General features: G+C 35.1%; 1 protein-coding gene and 1 non-coding gene across 2 annotated transcripts in view; one reads left to right on the top strand and one right to left on the bottom strand.

Annotated features, from left to right (window-relative positions):
* The window catches only part of LOC107038772, a 469,173-nt gene that overhangs the window by 192,399 nt on the left and 252,640 nt on the right, over positions 1-24,134 (bottom strand). The gene's annotated exons all lie outside the window — the stretch shown is intronic.
* Trnat-ggu lies at positions 8,640-8,713 on the top strand. Its single transcript has one exon. It is a non-coding gene; the product is annotated as a tRNA-Thr (tRNA).

The following is a 24,134-nucleotide window of genomic DNA, read 5'->3' as shown; positions in this document are numbered from 1 at the left end:
AGTTCGATTTTATAGATGGATTACGCGAGTTTACGCTCGATGAAGCTCAGAAGATAGGGTTTTTACGGTCCAGCTTTCTCACAATCTTATATAGTATATACAGATGGATACACTATACACAGATATACCTATATACATGTATTGAATCTCATAAAAATCGATCCAGAGTCAGAGGGAGTCTTTATTTCTTCCATCGTAATGTATATGATTTCGACGGTTCCTGCTGCCAATAACATAGTAGTTTAATAATGACTAGAAATGATCAGCTATCGTAGGTATACGGTGAGAAGAAAATTAAAACTTGGTGGAGAGTTTAGTGTTAATTTCTCGGAGAGTGATATGGAATTCGATTTAGAGGAAAAAAATGATAGGATTTCAAATTTTATTGAAAATTCAAAGGGATTCTAAATTTTTGAGATTCTGGCAATTGAGAGTAGTTCAATTGACTTGAATTTTCAATGGAAACATAAGTATTCAGTAACAAATTACACGAAATTTACATGATTTTTTGTAATTTCTATCAATTTTTAAGGAATAATTGAAATGAGATTTGAACTTTGTAGTGATTTTTCTCTAAAATTTTGAATTTTCAACAACGAAATTCCTTGAAATCTCGGCCAATGATTTTTATTAGTGTTTTTAAGCAACGGAAATACGAGAAATCCCAAAATTACTAGTTAGATTAAAGTAAATTGTATCTCATACAAGCAAATCGACTGAAGATTTATGCACTGAGAATAATTTCAATGGTAATTTTAACTGCAAGGGAATTGTCAAAGAAATTATATTTACAGTTACAATAAACTTTGTAGATTAAACTAGGATTCATCGTTCGATTTACTATATCAAATAGTGTTATCAACATTATGATGTAATTTTCACTTTAATGTAATAGGCGAATCTACAATATTTATTGTTACCGTAACTATTATTTTTTTGACAATTTCCTTGTAGCTGAAATTACCATTGAAATTGCTCTCAGTGTACATCATTCAAAACAATAAATCTAAAAAAATGTACTTCCTAACAAATTAAGACCTCGAACGACTCACACTGTTGGAATTTTTTTGAAAATTAAATAATAGTTGGATTTGAATTCTTAATGTTGTGGAATTGAATGCTGTACACTCGTTCAGTGAATTAATACTGAAGAGGTGTTTGTGATAAGATATTTTATTTTTAATTTAAAATAATTTTGTAACATTTAACTGAATAATTTATTTATTTACTTATCGATTGTACAGGTTTAATATGAAAGTAATTTAAAACGGATATCAAATAATGCTTATAAAAATATCGAGAGAGTCTGTCTGATATTTATTAAAGATCGAACGTAACCGACGCGGTGTAATTCGTTAACTTGGAAAGTACTGAAGATTATAGCGAAATGTTAGGACTCTTAAGGACAAGCACGGACCATGGCGAGACACGCTTGGGGGAGGTAGAGAAAGACTATCTCTGTGACGTGTCCCTTTTGCAAAACGGAGGAGTGCGGGACTGAGGCCCTTATTATACCTAGAATTGGGGAATGACTCTGCCAGGAAAATTACAGGGATTGGGAAAACCGAATCGTTAAGACCCGTCTAGAGCAATGATGATAAAAGTGCGGAGAAAATTAAATGTTTTTGAGGATTCGGGAAAATATCGACCGTAATAAAATGCTTCGAGCGAATATTTTCGACCGTAGTAAACTGTTTGGAATTAATATTTTGACCGTAATAAAGTTTTTGTCGAGAAGAAGATTTGAATTTTAAGACGACGGGAAATGCCGGGGAAAAATTCGATCGTTGTTAATGAGAGACGAGGGATTCACGAAACACCCGTAATAAACAGATTTGTCGGAAATATTTAATAGTCGCCGGGAAGAACGTCATTACCGAAACCGAAATTTGGAAATGTTCTACTCAATGGACATAATAAAACGATTTGCACGATGGATTTATAATTTTCGAAAATATTAATCAGGGGTTTTTGGAAGTTATAATATTTTAGTTTCTGAGGAAAAAATGAAGCTAATGCGAAGTAAAAATTTTCTGCGCCAGAACAAATGCAGTTCAAGTTTGGAAATTCAGGATAGTTGGGTTTTTCATATAAGATTATCATTGATATTTCAATGACATCTAGAATTTTGAAATTTATTGCAGAAATTGAGCATCACATCCAACTGAATTTTCAGTGGATTGAAAATTTAGGATAATTGTTCCTTGATTATTCAAAATATTCAATGATTTTCATTGTTATGTGGACCTGAAAATTCCAATTCCATTGAATACTCCGAAATTCAACTGATCTTTCAATAACAAAATACATGAAAATTTCGCGAGAATAAGTGATTGTTAAAAATTTCAAGATTTTTTAACTGAAATTTCAAGTGTAATTTTTTAGCAGTGTACTATTAAATGTATTTGGAATTGTCACCAATTTGAATTCTGCCCTGCATGCTGCTCTTAGAACAAAGTTTTTGTCAAACACTTTAAGATTCATGGAGTAGATCTTCATGGCATTTCAAACTCTGTATTAAATTCAATTTATAGACCATTCATCAGCAATTTAAGAATATCAACTGAAGTCAAATTTCAATATCTGAGTATTTTCCTGGTTTAACTGAGAAGTGAAACTGTATTTTATTTCATGTGCTATGCATCTGCTACCACTAAGATTTATTTTTCAATCAAATGAATAAATCTGGAAAAAATACTTCATAAAAAATAAAGACCTCAAAATATTTGAAATATATTTTAAAAATAGCAATAAAATAAATTGTACGAAAATCGAAATCTATTCACTTGTTTGGGGAATTTCTGTAAGAAATCGCGCGAAAAGACTGAATTTTGCAATATAATCAGAAGAAAACTAATAGAATTACCAATAGAATTCTATTAGGAACTCAATAGAATTCCGCAGCAAATTCGCAAGGTTTCCCATTAAATTTTTGCATACGTACCTATATTATTGAAAAGGAGTGAAAAATGTAACTCAACAGATCTCGAAAAGAGACCTAAATATTCCATCCCCAAACAGAACATTTAAGAGGACGAGGATTCGTAAACTCCTCTTTTAATCCTCCTCGGAGAGTATGTTTTTTCTCAAAAGAAAACTAAAAGAGTATTTCTGGCAATAGAGGATTAAAAGAGCACGAAAATGAAGCATAGAGAATTAATAGAAAACTCATATTTCGACTCGGGATAGACTTGGGAGAAACTAAAACCCTTGTAAAAATATCGTATAAAAAACTCTATGAACCAATCAAAACCCAAAAAGAATTGCTGTCTTGACTTTTAATTTAGTAAATCAAAAAATAAAATGAGATAAGAGTCCTAAATAACCTGAGTGCGCTTGAGTGTATTTAGAATCGTCACCAATTTGAATTCCGTCCCGCATGCTGTTCTTAAAACAAACACCGAGTTTTTGTCGAACATTTTAAGATTCATGGAGTGGATCCCCATGACATCCGAAACTCTGTAACAACTTCGTGCATATGAAATTAAACCAGAAGAATACACGGAATTAGTTTATACATGAAGAGGCACGCAAAGTTGATCTCACCACAGCATACAATGAGAGCACTCGACGGAAGTACTCTGTTAGCACAGAAACAGCTATTGTCAAGTCTAGTGGACTATCGTCAGCTCTGTCACACATGCAACTTGCCGTGTCTTTTGTTTTATTGCACATCCATAATGTATCTAAAACTGTTCTCAAGCAAAGGTCACGTCGGCTCCCCGATGATTCATTGCTCTCCGAATTGAAAATGCAGTTTGGATGAAGTACTCAGATACTGCGGATAGCGCTGATGAAATTTATTGCGATCGCACAATAGCGCATTCTCGTGACTAGGCACTGTCGGACGTATTTTCATCCACGCTCAACTGCACATAAAAATTGGATTTTGAGTCATCCGAGAATTAAGACCTACATTACGTCACAGCATTTGAAGAATGTTCACCTGATCGATGGCAACAGCTGCATCATCGGTTTTCAAGTTGGCCCTATTACCATTTGTCAAAGTCACTTTTAAGTACCATCTGAAGATGACGGGAAAATTCCACTAGCACATGTCGACTTTTTTTGAGATAGTCCAAATTTCCACTTCTGTTTTACGTCATTTTCTTTCTATTTTGAGTTTTATTCTACTTGTTTTATGAGTGAGAAAAGAACAGATGTTTTTTGGGAAATAATATTGCATTTTATATGGAATATTAGAATGCATAAAATAAAATCATAAAATTAAAAATGTGATAATTCACGAAAAAATAATTACTTATAATAATGGGGTGACTGTGTCTACGTCTGGACTCTGGATTCATGATTCCTACTCACCATTACAATACCATAAGAGCTCCTCAATTATCGGGTATTTCCCGGTAAGTTTATTGCAACTAAACGGAAGAGTCAAGTTTTGAAGTTTGAAAAATTGTTCTCAATGATTTGACAACTTCGTGTTCATGCAGGTGACCTTGAGGAAATGACATTATTAATTTTGCAGTTCAAGTGGTACACAGAGAAAAAAATTCCAGAATTTTTCAGGCGAAATTCAGGCAAAAATTACCGTGCCGTCTGGTAAAGTGGGTTCAATTGTCTAGCACCAGAAAAATTCCGGTGCTGCATAGTAAAAATTCCGGTAACGCACAATAAAAGCTTGATCCCTGACTGTTTTCTATTACATGATAAATTTCATTCAATAGTTAAAAATGAGTAAACATTGTCATTCAGCATATCATCCTATTAATTTTATTTTAACCTCTCCTCCATATCCTCTCTCCCATATTAAAAGCGGAATGCGCGGCAAACGTATGTGGAACGTTTGACAGGCCAATGTATATCTACAGCGTTATACACCTCATGAAGCGAAAATAAAGGGCACTTATTTTATTTCTTAACCGTTTTATCACAACACTAATTAATATTTCACTGAATTGATATTATGAAAAACATTAACCTGGGGTTTCAGTAAGGAGATATGTGAGAGAGGAGGCTAGAGGAGGCGACGGAATAAATCATCTGGTCACGTTGAGTCGATGTTCGTGGTTGCGGAGGGGGGACGAAGAGTACCGAAATCTTACGAATGCGCGATCGGGTCCTAGGATTCTGGTAGAGCACCGGAAAAATTTGCCAGTCAGTGTCATAATTTTTCTCGTATTTCTCGTAAAAATTCACTGTCGCTTCGATTTTACCGTGCTGCACAAGAATTTTTCCCCACATTTATCCGAAAAATGACTCGTGCAACAGTACTTTTTCCTACTCTTTGCGGTACATTTGGCCTGGAAAGACCATCTGAACCAACTTTACTGTGCGGGCACGGTAATTTTTCTCGTACATTTCTCTCCGTGTATTGGAGAGATTGATTCTCTCATCCAAATTTGGTCAAAAGAATTGACCAAACCCTACACTGTTGGAAATTTTTCGAAATTTCATAGAAAATATGGTACTAAATCTCATGAGCGACATTGAATGCAATTTACGGGAAAAATGACTATGGAATTTCAAGTTTAACGTAGAATTCGCGGCAATTCATGAGTTTTCAGTGAAAGTAAGACGGAAATTTCACAATTTGATGGAATTTTCATCAATGGAACATGAATATTCGGAAATAAAATCACATGAATTTTTAATTTTTCCTTGAAGTTTTCCTGATTTTGCAGAATTTTCACGGAATAATTGAACAGACAAATCAAGTATTTTAGCGATTTTCAGATCATTTAAACTGAAAATTAGTGGAATATTTGTTTTTTTAATGACAAAGTTTCCTAAAATTTCAGTGGAATTAAATATGATGAAAATTTCTGAGATTGGACATGAAAAATTCAAATGAAAATTTTTAACAGTGTGAGGTGAAACTACCAGTTGGGAGATGAAAAGTTGGAATTTCATCCACGGAGAGAAATATTCAATAAAAATTACGTATCTTTTCCGTAATTCCGGAGCGAAATGTGGTTGTAGGAAATTTTACGGAACTGTCACGGAATGTTTCCGGAGCGTTCCGTAATTTTTACTGAAAATTTCTCTCCGTGTCTGTAAGATCTTTTACTTTCTATATACAGGGTGTCCCTAAATGAAATGTCGCCCTCGTGAGGGTAGTTTGAGGGGCTCATTTGGAGAGGAAAACTGTAATAACAGTTTTCTCTCCGACGCTATATTTAAGAGTTGTTGATTAAAAAAGCGAAAATCCGTAAAAAAAATTTTATTCAAGGGGCGAAGGAGAATTTCCCATCGGTGAGTAGTAGAGATAAGTGTTCAGTCCACCAATCCAACTCTACACTGAAAGCATTAGGGGAAATTTCAAATGCGATTATTTTTAATGAGTGGAAAATCTTGAAATCGATATCTAATTAAAGCTACAATCGGTTTCCAATTTTGTTGGTCTGGTCAAGTTATTCTTCATGGATTTGAAAATAATCAATTTCAAACGTAAGTACGCGAACGTACGCGAGAGGATAATTTAAGACCGATAATTTTTAAAGTGTGAACACCGTGTAGGCTATACAAAATAACGTTCAATGGTGCAATTCTATTGACTGAAAATTTTGGATTTTTGGATTTTTGGATGGGAAAGAGTATAATTTTTATCCTCTCAGAATTTCTAATCATTTCTGATATTGAGTGGAGTTAAAATTTAAATTACTAGAAATACTGTGTGAGACGCATCTATTGCATATTGCAAGTAGAAATTGGTCCTCGAGGGACGAAGGGGAATCCCATCGGCGAGTAGTAGAGGTAAGCGTTCAGTCCACCAATCCACCTCTACACGGAAAGCGTCAGTAAAAATTCCAGTGTTGGAACTAAAAATTTTCTGGGTCTGTGATATAAGAACGGAAATTTGATGACCTTTTTTGTGTTAGTTTCCGAAAAACGATACTGAATTCGATTAAGGGGGGTACAGTATTGAAATTTGGAATTTTACTGAAAACTCAATTAATTGATTCTACGTTTTGGCAGTAGGAAGACCAAAATGTCACAACTTGCATAAATTTTACAATTAAGAAATGAATATTCAGTCCTAAATTACACTGAATTTTAAATTAATTGAATTGTGCCAGAATTTTCTCTGTTTTTATTAATTGTCATGGAGTTATTGGACTAAAAATTTCCGTTTCTATTGATTTTTCCATTAAATTGTAAATTTTCAATGATGGATTTTCTAGGAATTTGAGCAAAATTCCTACAAACTTCGGAAATTCCTAGGAAAATTTCTATTCAAATGATGAACAATTTGCAAGAATACCGGAAATTTTCGTCGTATATTATTAATATTGTGCGCTGTTGAAAAAAACACATGAAATCACTATCGAAGTTCACTAAAAAGTCAATGAAATTCTACAACTAATTGGTGAAATTCACCAAATAATTTTCTTCGTGTATTCACCCGATTTTGATTTATGACACGTTAAAATTTTCGATTTTCCACCATCTATAAGAATATTTTGAATTTTTTTTTTGACCCCCTAGATGCTCATATTACCGAATTTTCAAAACCATGTCCTATTTTATTTTTTTCGTCTTTTTATCAGTAACTTTTGTAATAAAAACAAGTAGTTTCAGCCGTCACACAAGCTGGGTTTCGTCTAAGATCTATTTTATTTCCAATTTTTTCTTCTCGAAATTCCACGAATTTGGTCGAAATACCCACGCGACCGACGGAGTGTTGAATAATTGGACGCAAATTTACACTTTCTACACCTAAAAAAAAATTACTTCTCACCAGTACAAACCAGTACTTGGGGGAACTTCACGTTTCAAAAGTTCTAAAAATACTCGTCCCAAGTACATTTTGTGTCCTTGGGTGAAGTACCACATCTGCCGATCGAGTGGAAATCTAGATCTGGATCTGGATCTAGTGAAAAGTAATTTTTCAACTTCTCTCAAGTACTTTTAGGACTTCATTTCAGTACTTCCAATTGATTACTTTATTGAAAAAAGTGAATATTATTACCGGATGAAATGGGCTTTCTTATGCATTTTTGTAAATAGAAATGTTCAGCAGAAGTTATTTCGTAGGAAAAAATCAATAGATTTTTATGGATGCTTTCGAGAATTATTATGCTTCCAACCTACAAAATTTCAATTCGTTGAGATTTTTATGTTTTATGTTGTTATCAACATTTAAAAGGCTTCGAAAAATTATTTTCAATGTCTTTTCAATTTTATTACTCACAAAACGGAAATTATTTGGATTTTTGAATTTTTGACGAAATTCGGTTTTTAGAAGAGGTAGCAAAACATTTTTGAGTTCTTATACTCAACTTATATTGAGTTTATTTGGTACTTTTGAAAAGAACCAGCCAGGTACTCAGTACAAGTAATTTTTTTACTTGTCCTAATTAATAAAATACTTGTGACTAGGGTACCCGGATAGATGTTCCCCGGAAAATCGTTCCCGGAAAACCGTTCCCGGAAAACCGTTCCCGGAAAATTGTTCCCTGGAAAATTGTTCCCCTGGAAAATTGTTCCCCGGAAATTTGTTCCCTATTTTGTTAGGATGGCCAACAAAATCTCCCTTTATTCGTAATCTTTCGTGTTCATCTATATTTATTCATTTAGGTGATGAGTGTTTACCTTGAAAAACTGTTGTAAAAATGGTTGCCGTATGAAGGACGGTGTGGCTCAATATGGACAAATAATTTGAATGGAAATCAGTATATATTCGGATAGCTCAGCTGGGAAGAGCACCCGACTGGTAATCGGAAGGTCCCGGGTTCGATTCCTGGTCTGAAAATATCTGAATTTTTTCTCGAATTATTTGTAGACTAATATATTGAGAAGGAATTCCCACCTATCCAAAATCCATTCCATCCATTATTTCCATTAGCCTACCTGAAAAATGTGGAACGCAAATACCCCCCACCCTACTCCAAAAACTGTTGTAACAACAGTCCATGACAATGGACCAATGGAACAACCATTTTGTCCGGGTCCATTTTTTAGGGTACATTTTTCTGGGGAACGAATTTCCAGGGGAACGATTTTTCGGGGAACGATTTTCCGGGAACGATTTTCCGGGGAACATCTTTCCTAGAACCGTGACAAGTACTGAGGTACCTCTCACCACTACACAGTACGCATGATACTTGCATCAAGTTGTTTTGTAACTTCGAGGAAGTACAAAAATGTGCCTTTTCCCCAGAAACCCCTTGGTACTGTACAAGTACTTTTTCTACTGATCAAAAGTAATTTTTTTTTTGGGTGTACTGAGTCTTTCATCAATTGTGAATTTTTAAACATGAAATTCCTTGAAATTCTAGTGTAATTGTCACCGCATGAAAACTTCCAAAAACAATACCAGAAATTTCAGCCACAATTTTCAACCCTACGGTCCTGAAATATCGAATGCATCCGAAATTTTCGGGTGTTGGATACATGTATTGCCGGCTGGAATTCGTGGTCATCACGATAGCTCCAACTGTGTTATACAATGTTTAGAGGCAACAGTTGGTACTGTACTGGCAAAGTTTTGAATGAGCGTAATGAATGGGACAATGAAACTTTGATATTCTGTATCATTTGTACCTCCGGTACTCTCTGCAAGTTCAACACAACATAGCGTTCCCATAATTCTCTTTAATTCTCGCCGTTCACGTTAATCATTTACAATAAGCATACAGAAGTATCAGGATTTTCCGGAACCGTTGTGTTATGCTTGATCGAAATGTCAACGAACTCATCCGACGTCGCTACAACGTTAGACAAAGGCCGCCATTTCCCATCTTTATTTAATGATTCCGGAGTGCAACTGTGGTATACGACGGTTATATAGTTACCGATAACCGATTATATCACCGCTATTTTCTCGTGGTTCCCATTGTGCTCTTTACACCACCACCTCCTCGTTTACCACTGCTTGGTGGATTAAATTTCAATGGGTTGAACATTTTGTCGTTTCACCGTTACACGTACTTCACATGGAAGCACCCAACTACGTCGTATTCCCTTCGTTGAAATTGCCTCAGGATTGGAATATATCTTCGTTCCTCCTTTTTTTCTCATGGAAATTGCGCAAGCCTGTCTCATTTTGTCATCACCCAGGGATGTATAATTTACATTGGTGAGCCAGCTGATGGTATTCATATCGAAACGAATTCTCTTCCAATTTAATGCCGAAACAATTGGGTTGGAAATGAGGTAGAATTCTTCACGCAGAAAAATTTTGTTACGTATTAAAGCTTGATTATGACTGGACAGCTGTTGACTAATACATTGTTAGAAAAAAAAATTAAATTTCATGAATAGTTGACTACTAATTTTCAGGACAATGACACTGACTGGGATTTAGGGGAAAAAATAATAAAATTTAAGGTTTTACTGAAAGTTCAGTAAAATTCCAGGATTTAAAGCAGCATGCAGACTAGAATTCCTTAATTTAATTAAATTTTTAATTTAATATATGAATATTCAGTGCCAAATTACAATGAATTTTCAGTGGAATCTGAAATTTCATGATTTTTTCCCCCTAAATCGCATGGAGTGTCACTGTCCTGAAAATTCAAGAATATAGGTATTTACCGGAATTTTCTGGTTTTCTACTCATTTTCTGTAAAAATGGAACTCGAATTTATAGTTCTCTTTGATTTTTCCACGAAATTCTGAATTTACAATGACGAAATTTCTTCAAATTTCAGTGGTAATTAAATACGATAGAATTTCCAAAAAGGAAAACGAGTTAGAAAATTATATGAGCTAGCTGAATTATTTTGCCAATCGCCTGTATTAATTATACAATGAATTAATAGAAAAAATCAATTTCCTTTTGCCAACGTTTCGAGTGGTAACTCTCACTTCTTATCAAAGCAATCCTTTTACTCTCATCTCAAAATTTTTTGAAAACTTGCCTGTTGTGATTGTTTAGTGTTGTGATTGTCGTCTTTAGTTGAATTTGACTGATAATTTTTTTTATATTGATACAGTTAAAATTTATTTTTTTAAATGGCTAGGGGGAAGCGTTGTTTTTAATATTTTGAGCGTCTGCGGGGCAAACGAACAATGAGCAATTAATTTTTTGCATTAATAATTCGTTTTTACACATATAAAATCATTCTTCAATGCATGAGAAATCTTATTCCAATAGGCCACGACTTTTAAAACTCATATAGTAGTCTCCCCTTGAAGATTCCGATTATTTTTACTACACTGTTGGAAAAAAAATCTATTTTCATGGAATGTCAACCAACAGAAATGTAATACTTAACATTTTGCGATGGAGTAGAGTTGAAGTTATTTCGATAATTTTTTAGTTATACTTCCATTCAGTCACATGGCGACCTGGAATGGAAATTTTCTGTTAAAATAAAGGAAATTCTGATATGAACATGGCATTAACCCGGAATATCGTTGAAGGCTGCATTTCTATTGATCGAAATTCGGCTGTGGCTGGGAGAGGGGGAGGGGGGAGAGGGGGGAAATCCAACTGAATGTCTCTTGTACTCCAAAATAGTAGAAAATTCGGGATATTATGGCTAACAATCTAGTAGTAATTTTCATAAGTGTCACATTGAATTCCATTTAGAGGAAAAATGTTATGAAATTTAACGTGTTAGGCGGTATTCGAGAGAGTTTGATTCTAGTAGACTGACGGAAATTCTATAAATTATTCAATTTCAATTGAACATGAATATTCAGAACCAAAATGACATACATTTTCAATTTTCACATAAATTTTCGCGATTTTTCCGGATTTTCATTGAATAATTAATCTAAAAGTCAGATCAAGAATCAATAATTCGCAAATTCTCAATATGGTGATTGTTTAATAAAGATTATTCAAAACTAGTAGTGATAGAACTCAGGGAGTTAGTGACGAAGAAATCACGAGAAGTACTCGTCATCGACGTAAGAACCCTTTGCAAAGCGAGAAAAAGTATTTTGTGAAAGAATTCAAGGAAATCGATATCGGTGATTGATGTTTATTTCAGAAGGGAAAATATCAGACTTGTTGATTATGTTATGTGCTGAATTTCGCTTATTCAGAGGGGAAAACTCTGCGAAGCAGAGAGTTATCGAGCGAATATACTCGTGTGAATAATAATAGCAAAAATATGAGTGCTCTTTGCCATTGGTATATTTTGGATAAAAGTCTGAAAGTTTAAAGTCGGAGCCAATGAGTTCTCACGACTACATTAATATAAGCCAGTATCGAAGAACAATTCCTCCTCTTCTGATCACTGAGAGTGGAGATGTGAGGCTCCCTGAGAGAATTTTTGATGAAATTAAAAAATGTTTTCAAATAAATGAGTTGATGTTTTGACAATCTATGTGTGAAGACATTTATGTACCTTTTGTTTTCTAATATAAAGTTCTGAAATTGATTGTTATTTGTGAATTATTAGTGGAGACTGGGGTAAAATGGACCGTTTTTCATCATCATTAGAATTTGACACGACCCTTTTTGCTCAGCCTTCATTATTTATTAACTCTATTCATCGTGATTTCAATCACTTCTCTTTTTTCTGAAATCACTGATTTCGGATTAATAAAATAATTCGAAATCATTCGGAATCATGAAATCACCTGTCCTGACGTTCGAAATCACCGCTGAAATCACCCGAAATGGACTTCATTTCGAAACCATGATGTCACTCAAATATTAAATAAGTATCAAATATGGAATAAGCTCCACGAGCAATTCATTAGTTTTCAGAAGAACATACTTGAATTTTCAATTAAATATGAATACTGAAAACTAAAATGCCATGCATTTTCAATTTTCCCTAGAATTTATTCAAGTTTTTGAACCTCGCGAAATAAATACAGTAGAGGCTTCGTATATAAGCTACCTTAGGGATAGTAGGAGAGTGGAATTCCGGGAATTCCTATGCCCCCACTACGCGCGTCCATAGAGAGGAGAAAAATAGGGATCAGCGGGTTTCAAATAACATATCGCGCTCATTGCGCCCGAATTCAATAAAATTTTCACTTTTACTGAATGAATATCGATAACTAATCAATTTAGATGTGTTTAATGTTTTGAATTTGTATCGCCCGCATTCCCTTTTCTCTCTAAAAATAACCCCGCGCGATAGAATGGCAGTTGATGTTGGGGGATTGTTGGTGGACTCGAGAAGAATCACAGACGAAAAATTACGATTTTTCGATGGGAAAAGTGAAAAAAAATCGATGTATATTTCCATCACTTGAAAAAAGTGGTATGACCCCCCTTAAGGTCATTAGACCCTCATGATCACTTCGTACGTCTCTCCCGTTTGACCCTTAACACCGTTTATTCCTTATAACTACTCTCTTTTCCTGTTAAAAAATGATCGGGGCCATAGGTCTCTTATAGAAGCCCACGGAACATAAACATTCGGGAAGCGATAAAAATACCGAGAGTGGGGGTCCGCCTCGAGCGTTCGGAGCGCGAGGTATCTTATACGAAGCCTCTACTGTAAATTCAGATTTACAATTCTCATTGATTTTCTGACTCTCTGAAATTTCAGTGGGAATGTCATCGGACAAAAATTCTCAAAACTTGCCACACAAATAGAAATATCAAAAGTACTTCGTAAAGCCAAAATTTCAGAAAATTGTTCTAACACAAGGGAAAGCAAAACTGAATAAGTGGATTCCTCACTCATACAATTGCTTCCCACTGGATTCACCCACAAAGGCTAAATATAACCATACATCTGTCAAATGAAAATAGCCTTAGTTTTCAATACACAGCATAGATAGCCCCTGGAGAATACAGGACGATAAAAGCCCCTGGCGAATTCGCATTGCGCACGCTATTTGATGGTTCGTTTCTGATAACCGTCGACCACACTGGGGAACATGGACCACGCACGTGTGAGTGTGTTGAGGGGGCACGTGAATAGAAGCCACTTGAAGTCAGTGCAGAAGGCTTGGTGCCCACCAAATCGTATTACCACTACATTGTAGAAGCTGAATAGTCTCCATTTGAGCCGTATATATGAGTCGAAAAGTTTCGCCGTACTTTCCTCCATGTGTAAGATGCAGCCCTTCAACAACCCTCCAAGGAGCTCTCGACGTTCTTTTTATTCTCCACTGTTTTTCCTCCTTTCTCATACACGGAGAAAAAAATTCCGGAATTTTTCAGGAGAAATTCAGGCAAAAATTACCGTGCCGTCTGATAAAGTGGGTTCAATTGCCTAGCACCAGAAAAATTCCGGTGCTGCATAGTAAAAATTCCGGTACCGCACAATAAAAGCTTGATCCCTGACTGTTTTCTATTACATGATAAATGAAACATTCAATAATTAAAAATGAGTAAACCTTGTCATTCAGCATATCATCCTATTAATTTTGTTTTAACCTCTCCTCCATATCCTCTCTCCCATATTAAAAGCAGAATGCGTGACAAACGTATGTGGAACGTTTGACAGGCCAATGTATCTCTACAGCGTTATACACCTCATGAAGAGAAAATAAAGGGCACTTATTTTATTTTCGTCACTGAGGCCCGATAAGTGGCGCTTACGGGGGCTGTGTTCAGAGGGAGTAAACGGCGATTACCTAGCCTGAGCTGGCCGTGACCGAAACGAGTACTGTAAAGCGGAGCAGCTATAGTAAATGAGACTTTTCGGGTCGACCCGTAAAGTTATACAGTTACTAGATGAGTAACCCACACATGACTTATGTACAAATGCAATATGAAGTGAGCCGATATGGGCAATATGGCCGTCGGTTAGGTATGCGTGGTAAGCGAGCCGTCTAGTAACTTGCCTAGTGAGTTGATTCAGTGGCACTGGCGGCGTTCTCAGTAACTAATCGGTTACAACAGTAGAGGTTATGCCGTTGTGAAATTATTGCATCATCTCACTGTAACTCAAGCATTATTCTTCATCCCCAAAATCTCGTCTTTTTTATTGTAATTTTAAGCAACTCTCTTCCTTAAAATCCATGTTTTTCTAGGCATCCGTTAGGAAGTTTATTTATTATTACTTTTTGGTTTCATTGATAGGTATTTTCAAATTTTTCATTCGATTTTTTTTGTTTTGTTTTGTTTTTTTTCAATTTTTTTATTTTGTCATTTATTTTTTCTTCAGTGGGGGAGGGGGCTTCGCCCCCCACTGGGGCGAAGCCCCCCCAACCCCCCCGCCGGGGCCTGCGGCCCCTGGACCCCGCTTCTGCCAGCCAGTATCATAATTTTTCTCGTATTTCTCGTAAAAATTCACTGTCGCTTCGATTTTACCGTGCTGCACAAGAATTTTTCCCCGCATTTATCCGAAAAATGACTCGTGCAGCAGTACTTTTTCCTACTCTTTGCGGTACATTTCGCCTGGGAAGACCATCTGAACCCACTTTACTGTGCGAGCACGGTAATTTTTCTCGTACATTTCTCGTCGTGTACTTTCTTCGTGCATTTTTTGTACGCAATAGGGAAATATCATGAAAATTAAGTTCTAAAATAGACTCCCGGAACAAAAAATTGATTCGAGTATACACGGAGATAATTATTTGGTGAATTTCAACAACTAGTTGGTGAAATTTAACAACTAATTAATTAAAATTCAGAGAAGATTTTTCAATTTCATTCAATCAATTTTGACTAACAAACTAGATGGTGAGGGCATTTATACATTTGGAAACAATCTCGCAATCATTTATATCGTGACAATCGATCAATGTCTCTCGTAGATATTTTCACAATAATCTATAATTCCAAAAAAAAATCTACAATTCTTTGTTAAGTTTGATCTATCACATAATTCGACGAACGTTTATTGAAAATTTAACAAACGGCTGTCGAATGAAATTTAAAAATCGTTTTCTGAATTTTAACTAAATAGTTGTCAAATTTCACCAACTAGTTGAAAAAATCCTCGTAATTAAGAGTTCAACAGAAATCCAATAGAATTTTCTAGTGAATTCGCTTAGAGTTCTTCCTCCGACTTCATTTTTATTCATTTTTTTTTCTCCTGTACGATTCACTGGAGAATTCATCTATGGAAAGGTCCATGAAATTCTCTCGTTTTTGGGGCTGCACTAAAATTTTCATACATTCACGAATACGATTCCAACGGGAGTGAGGAGGTTTGAATATATCGCTGAAATATAAAAAAATATTACGACATTTGTGCTCTCCGCCGTCATGACAGCAAGATTAGTGCGCCGTTTCAGCGTGCACCTGAGGCACGAACGCACTCGCAACTCGTAGTACAGCACGGGTAAAACAGATTTCTCTTTAAATTTATACGGCAACAGGGGAGAATGGTTATTTGTCGTAAAAACAATGGGCGAATCGGGTTATTGGCTTACACGGAGGTGTAAAAGTTTGTGTTTGAAGGGGTATCTATGAGCGGTGGGGTGGGGAAAATGTACAGGGTGTCTGAAAAGTTGAAGTTGAAGTTGAAGTTGGACACGGTGATGGATGTTGAAGGTTTGGAATTCTTCGTTCAGAATTGTTGTTCACTAGCTACAGATCGATGAAGAAGGAATTTAGAGTTTAGGTTCATAAACTTCTAGTGAATTTCAAGCGTTTGAAAAAAAATTTTGTTCTGCCGAAAAACTATATTTAAATATAATGATATTTAATTATATTTTTTATGCACACTGTATAATGTAGTATATTATATACTTGAGTTGAGTATATTTTATACTCAATTCAGGTTTATTTTTGTCCGTGAAGTTATCATTTGTTCCATTAAAATTGTACGTGTTTATTGGCCAAAGACATATACCACTCAATAACGTTCACTTGATAAAACTGGAGCCTCATATAATTTTCTGCATAACGAATCCATTTACCGAACGACGTATAAATGCCTCACGAGAACAATTACTTGTGCAAAAATTATCAAGTTTTGATGGAAAATTTTTTTTTCCACAAGTAAATTAATTTCACACGACAAAAGTTCTCTTCAGGGAAACATGATTTTTCGGCAGAACTTATTTTTTCTCCCAGTGTGTGGCATATGTAATCTTATAATATAATTTCTCACTACCCTGTTAAAAATTTGCGTCTGAATTTTCTGCGTCAAATTCTGCAAATGTTTATCGTGTTCAAGTTCCACTATAATTTCAGGAAATTTTGTCATTGAAAATTCAGAATTTCGTGGAAAAATTAAACAGAATTGTAAATTTCCGTTCAATTTTTCCCTGAAAATGGAACGAAAATTTACAGTTCTGTTCGATTTTTCCACGAAATTCTGAATTATTTTACGGACATCAGTATATTTGACTGGTGACAGAATTTTCTGTGAATTCTGAAATTTCATGATTTTTTCCCCCTAAATCGCATTCAATGTCACTGTTCGAAAAATTCAAGAATATATTTACCAGAATTTTCGGGACAGTGACATTGAATGCAATTTAGGGTGAAAAAAAGTCATGAAATTTCAGATTTCACTGAAAATTCAAAGTAATTTGACACTGAATATTCATACTAGATTGGAAATTCAAATAAATGAAGGAATTCTCGTATTTATGCCATTTAAAGTTCTGGAATCTTACAGAATTTTCAGTAAAACCTGAAATTTCATGATTTTTTCCCCCTAAATCGCATTCAGCGTCACTGTTCTGAAAATTGGTAGTCAATTGTCCATGAAATTTTATTTTTTTTCTAACAGTGCATGTGCTGTTAAAAATTTTCGTCTAAATTTTCCGTGTCCAGTCCGGACAATGTTGATATTGTTAGTTTCCACTGAAATTTCATGAAATCATGCCATTGAAAAATGAAATATTTCATTGTTTTTCTGGTCGAATGATTTAAAAATTAATAAAATACTTGATTATTTAATACAATTATTCCATGAAAATTCGGAGACGCCAAGAAAATTTGAGGAAAAGTTGAAAATTTTTGTCATTTTGTCTCTGAATATTCATGTTCCACTCAAATTCCATCAAGTTGTACAATTTTCGTCTCACTGCCACTGAAAACTTATAAATTTCCTTGAATTCTATCTAAACCTTGAAATTTCATAACCATTTTTCCCCTAAATGGATTCAATGTCACTCTCACGAGAGTTTCTGCAATATTATCCATGAAAGTTCGAGAAATTTCTAACAGTGTGTGTTCAATTGTCAACAGTTCTGAGATGAATTTTGGGACACCCAGTATGAACCCACGATAGAAAAAACGATAAAAACCTCCCGGTGGCATACACGTTGTATAGAAAATACGTTAGTCTCTCTGATCTGTTGAGCGGGGCATTCAATATGGAAATATAAAAGAAACAAAATGCCGATGGATATTTGTTGATCTTCCATGGTGTATGCTCGTGGTGAGAGTAGTTATTGTCGTGTTGGGAGAATTTCTGAATTTTTTAGTCGCTGAAAACATTGCCGTCGGGTTTAACCCTCTGGTTTGCTTTTTCCTTTATTTTTATGGAGCAAAAAACCCGTTGGAACTCAATGCGGATATATAAAATGGTTAAGTCTTCATAAATTTGTACGACAAAGTTGCCTTTTTTTTATCAACAGCATCAAATATGTAATGAAAATCATAACCAATAATCCAAAGACCATTGGAAATTGTGAAAATTGAGACAAGTATTGCTCTGAAATTTTAATCCATTAAAAATTTAATTGCGCTGTTGAAAAAATTTTGTTAAATTTTTGGGTAAAGTTCGTGGAGGTTTTTATTTCGGGATATAAAATTACAAATTTTATGGGGAATGTAATGGGTTCAATGTTGTAAATGTTAGTTCAATGATTGCATAAAAATTTATAGACAAAAAAATGCAGATGAATGAATTATTAAATTTTTAATAGGACGGAAAATTCACTGTACACTGTTAAAAAATTTTCTTGTGATGGTTTGAATGTAAAATCATTTGACAGAACTAAATAATACGCAAAATTTTGGTAACATTTCAATTGATGATAGTATTATGACATGAAAAAATCGAAGAAGAGAATTTAAGAAAAGGGAACCCATATGGAAGCAAATTGCTAATTTATTAGCGACAATAATTATACTCATTCATTTAATAAATGCAATTATCCACTTTTTTTATTTTCACGTTGAATAAATATGAATTCTTCATGATTTTAGCAGAGAAAAGAAACCTACTCACGCATAGAGAAAGTGAAAAATCATTAGCTCGCGCGTTCTGCCTCATTTGATCTTAAATTGAGTTCAAATTCACACCATTGAAAATATCAATGCTGTTATTACCTAGATTTGAAAAAATCCAACAGTGCGCTGTTAAAAAATTACTCCTGAAATTTCAGATAAAAAATCTCATAAAAAATCTTGAAATTTTTGACAATCACTCATTCACACGAAATTTTCATGTATTTTGATATTGAAAAATCAGTTGAATTCTGGAGCTTTCAATGAAATTGTAATTTCCACGTCTACATAACAATGAAAATTATTAAATAATTTGAAAATTCAAGCAACAGTTTCCCTGAATTTTTAATCCCTTGAAAATTCAGTTGAATGTGATGTTCAATTTCCGCAACGAATTTGGAAATTCTCCATGTCATTGAAATATCAGTCATAATCCAACCTTAAAAACCCAATTATCCTGAATTTCCAAGCTGAATAAGAGATTCCATGAACGATTTCAGTAGCAAAATGGTAAAACGTTCTAGTCAATTTTGACTATTGCCCAGTTTTCAATGAATATCTCAAAATCTACGGGAGATGACAAAAATTTCCTTATAACCCTGTTTGAAACGCAACTAAAATTCCAGAACATTCTGGTCGACTAGCTCGGCCTACTTCGAAAATCTCCGGTACCCTTCGGGTCATCAGTCATAAGTGACCGAAACACGCGCGAATCAGTTGAGGCTTAGCCTCTCACCGTACAAGCCTATCTCGAGCAAATCACCTGTAGAAGTCTTACATCGCACCTCACCGAGTACAGTAGCTTCTTGAACCTCACCTAGCTCACTAGTAACCAAGTACATCACCAGTCTTTGTAAGATCAACGTTTCGTTCAGTACATCACCTCAGTTTTATCAGTCTAAATTCAACTATTATCAGTGATTCAACTTTATTAAAATTGCAGACAATCAGCAGTGATTTTAAGACACTCAACAGTAAAATTTAATACCAAAGAATGTAAATATTTAATTAACGAGGTGGTTCGATCCCACGAGTAAACGGGAATTTTTATAATTCGTCTCAACGTTAATTTTCCAGCATTTCCCTCCACATTTTCTCCTACATCCACCCTAAGCCTGGTTCCTCACCGAACAAACCCTTTTTGTACACTGATAGAAATATTCATTTATTCCAAACGAGATTCGTTAACTATTAACGAATGGTGGAGTTGAATATGACCAAATGAATATTCGTTAATAGTTAACGAATGGTTCACTTGAATGGCGAAATTCAACTCAAACAAGGCTCCTCAAATATACATTCGTTAACTATTAACGAATGAATATTTGGTGGGACCGAATAGACCCTAACCTCCAACCAAAATCCATTCGTTAACAGTAACTAATCCATTCTATCAGTGTAGAGCCGATTGAGAGCTACACTAAATGTAATTACGAAAATTTTGCTATCTCCCTTAGATTCCGAAATATTCGTCAAAAACTCAACTGGGAGATGAGTCGACTTAAACCGTTTTACCACTTCGCTACTGATTTGATCGTGAATTGAATTCAAGTTCAGAACATTGAGAATTTAAGTGCAACAATTGCTTAATTTTCAAAAAAATCCTAGCAATGTGTAGAGGATATCAGGATCAGTAATTGTCCTTTGACAAATGAAATTTCGCACATTGTAGATGTGCCACATCTAGATTACTCACACGACATAACAGAAAAATAGAAGATTAGAAGATGATAGGAGGAAGCTGGCAACTTCTTGGCTCTCGGTAATTGCTCCGACTGAAGAATATAATAAATCTTTCTCCACTACTATAGCTTTCACATCGCTACTTTCTGGCATTTATCTCCTTTTTTACCCTCTTATTCCATCGTACATCCACGTCCTGGTGAATAAGTCTTCTTCGGACAATTGCTTTGTTTCTTCGTTACAATAGAAAAAATAAAGAGGACAAGAGGTAGGAATTAGAGCTCACTCTTTCATCCACCAATCCAACTGCGATGTACTGCGGACAATGGGATTCCTCATTCAATCGAAAAAGTGAAAGAACCATCGATAGCAATTAATTTTTAGTAGCCGTATGGGTTCTCCAATGGATCTTTTCCTATTGTCAATAGGTCAAAATCGGGATAGTGGAATGTAAGGCACTTGGCGAAGATTTCTGAGATCTTTTCAGGGTTTGAAATGCGACCAAGTTCATACACTCAAAGGAAAATTTCCTAGTATGTTGTATTTTCTGTATTTATTTGAGAGAAGTCAATTATTTTTAATGATTTAAATCGTAGAATGTTTGCGCTTCACGGAACCCGAATAAATTGTCATTTATCACTATCGTAACGCATTACATTTTCTTCTTAAATGTAATTGATCGGTTGCCCATTCTTTGGCTGCGATTCACGCAAGAACGACTGAATGGATTCCAATGGTCTCGAGTTTTCGAGAATATTCGAGAAAATTTTCAGTTTTACACAAACTTCCAAAAAATGATTTGATATCAGAGAAAATTTTTATGAGTTTTCTAGAAAATTCTCAAATTGGTCTAGAAAATAGAGATGTTGCCCATTCTTTTGCCACGATTTACGGAAGAACGACTGAATAGATTTCCATGATCTCGATTTTTCGAGAATGTTCGAGAAAATTTTGAATTTTAAACGAAATTCAAAAAAATTCTTTGATTTCAGAGAAAATTCGAAAAAACTCTTGAATTTTCCAGAAAATTCACAGATTTTTCTATAAAATTCGAGGGAATTTTCGGATTTTCTATAAAATTCAAAGGAATTCTCGAGTTTTGGCTTTTTGGATTTTTGGCTGCAAACTCATTTGCCAGCACGGTAAAAGAAAAATTAAACTGAATAGAAAACATAATTGAATCAAGTATATTTTATATTCGAATCAAATATAAAATACACTTGTTTCAAGTATATTATTCTAACTTCTGGTTATCATGCAACGGATTGGGAATCACCGGAAAATCATCGAAATAATCTTACCCCCACTCTACCGCAAAACATCAAATACTGCATGTCCAATGGGTGGTAATTCAGTTGGGGGGAATAATCAGTGAAATCCGAAATTTCAGTTCTCTCCCACACGAAGAGGAAAGTTGGAGAAAAATTACCTAGAAAATCGTGGCAAATTTTACTGTACAAAAGGTAATCGTGAAGTGAAATGTAATTCAATGAAAAAATAACTGTTTGCGGAGGATATTTTACGATTTGTTCGGTAAAAAAAACATCGATGAATGCAAAAATTACCCTCACGTTCTGTAAATTTTCCCGAGGCAACGGAGAAAATTTGACCATTCGTTTCGGACTTGTTCCCCGATATAGGGTGTACAGAAGTACTGCACGGAGAGAAATGTTCAGTAAAACTTACGGAACTCACAATTCGCTCACCGATGACGGAATCGACTCAGAAAATTTAATTGACAGTATAGTAATTTTTCACGGGAGATTCAGATAAAAATTACGCTGTCGAAATTCGGAACGCTCTCGGAAAATTCCGTCACAGTTTCGTAAAATTTCCTACGACCACATTTCGCTCCGGAATTACAGAAAAGATACGTAATTTTCATTGAATATTTCTTTCCGCGTGAAAATCGAGGCCACCTCGCGATTACTTGACTTGTTCCGTAATTTTCCTCCGACTCTTTTCTCTCTGCAAACAAACATTTATGAAGTAAGCACTCCGCTACATAATTACGTAAATTAACACCTAATTTTCATAGAGTTTTTTCTCTGTGCATTGTTCGTCCTAGAGATATTGAAAAAATCTATTTTATAAACGTTTTAAAACGAGAGTTAAAATTCAACACGTTATCGCTCCCGCATGCCTAACTCCATCAGGAACAACTGAGTTACCTCAAAGTGGAAAATCTGTTACAACAAGGGCGCGGGTCATCACGCGCTTCCATAAATCAATCCTGCACCGCAGCACTCAATTTCAAAAAACAGGCACAATTCCAGATGTGGGAAGGAAAATTATCCAAATAGAAGCGGATAATGACCACGGAGATAATTTTTCTAGAAAAATTCTAGTACGAGTACTAAAAAAAATTATAATCCACTGCCTGTGAAAAATTCTAGTGCTGTTAAGGTAAAATTTCTTGGTATTTCTGATAAAATTTCTGGGGATTTCTGTGAAATTTTCACAGAAATACGGGGAAAAATTCACGTTTTCCCCAATAAAATTTCTAGTGCCGGCACTGGAATTTTTTCCTGGCCGTCACTTTGCGCCTCTTTTCCTGTGCTAGCACTAGAATTTTTCTCAAAAATTTCTCTCCGTGCAATCGTTATTAACTTTAGCTAATTTCGAGTTTGAATCTGTGCTTCACGCTTTGGAAATCTCAATCGAATTCGCGATGATTCATTGTTATTGATATGATCATTATTATTATTGCTATTTCCTCCTTCTTAATTCCTATCTTCTAAATTCAATCTGTTAATTAAATGCCGTGAGAAGAACTTGAAAAGGAAAGAACGGAAAATTCATTTTTTCTAACATTCTATGCTTACACGGAGATGACTAAATAGTAAACATTTCTATTGTCCCACGGTCTTAAGGCCGAGGGAACACTTTTAAATTTCACCGCGGTCTCCCTTGGAGAATGTATTGCACCCTTTTCGCCAAAATTCACGTTTTTTGAATTTTTCTGGTAAATTGTTGATCGGATTGACGTGAAAAAATGTACTGTTTTTGCGTTTTATCATTACTTAATGGCTCACGAAATTTCATGATCGTGCAATCATTTTCTTGCGTTTTTTCTAAAACATTTCGGAAATTCGCGTCAATCATTTCGCGTCAATCCGATCAATAATTTGCCAGAAAAATGAAATAAACGTGAATTTTGCCCGAAAGGGTGTAGTACATCCTTAACGGGATACGTCGATGAAATTTAAAAGGCTTCACTCCCGAGTCGAGGATTTGGTTCTGATTGGACGTACACAGGTCTTTCAAGATCTCTCCAGACCTAGATGGACCTGGTAAGTCCTAATCAGTTCTGCGACGTACTTTTCCAGAGACCATTCGAATCCTCAGTTCTTTTCGGTCCTGAGAAGTCCTCCTCGATGCTACCGAGAACGCGTGATTTTACGAGCGGGTGAAGGGGAAGGCATGTATGCGGAGGGTTGAAATTTGTAGCCAACGAGGAGACAGGGTTGCAGAATATATTTTAGCC

This window comes from Diachasma alloeum, unplaced genomic scaffold, assembly GCF_001412515.2.
Source record: "Diachasma alloeum isolate Michigan unplaced genomic scaffold, Dall2.0 Dall_scaffold_00288, whole genome shotgun sequence".
NCBI classification, from domain to species: domain Eukaryota; kingdom Metazoa; phylum Arthropoda; class Insecta; order Hymenoptera; family Braconidae; genus Diachasma; species Diachasma alloeum.
The sequence above is the reverse complement of the archived record's forward strand: the minus strand, read 5'-3'. Positions and strand labels throughout refer to the sequence as shown.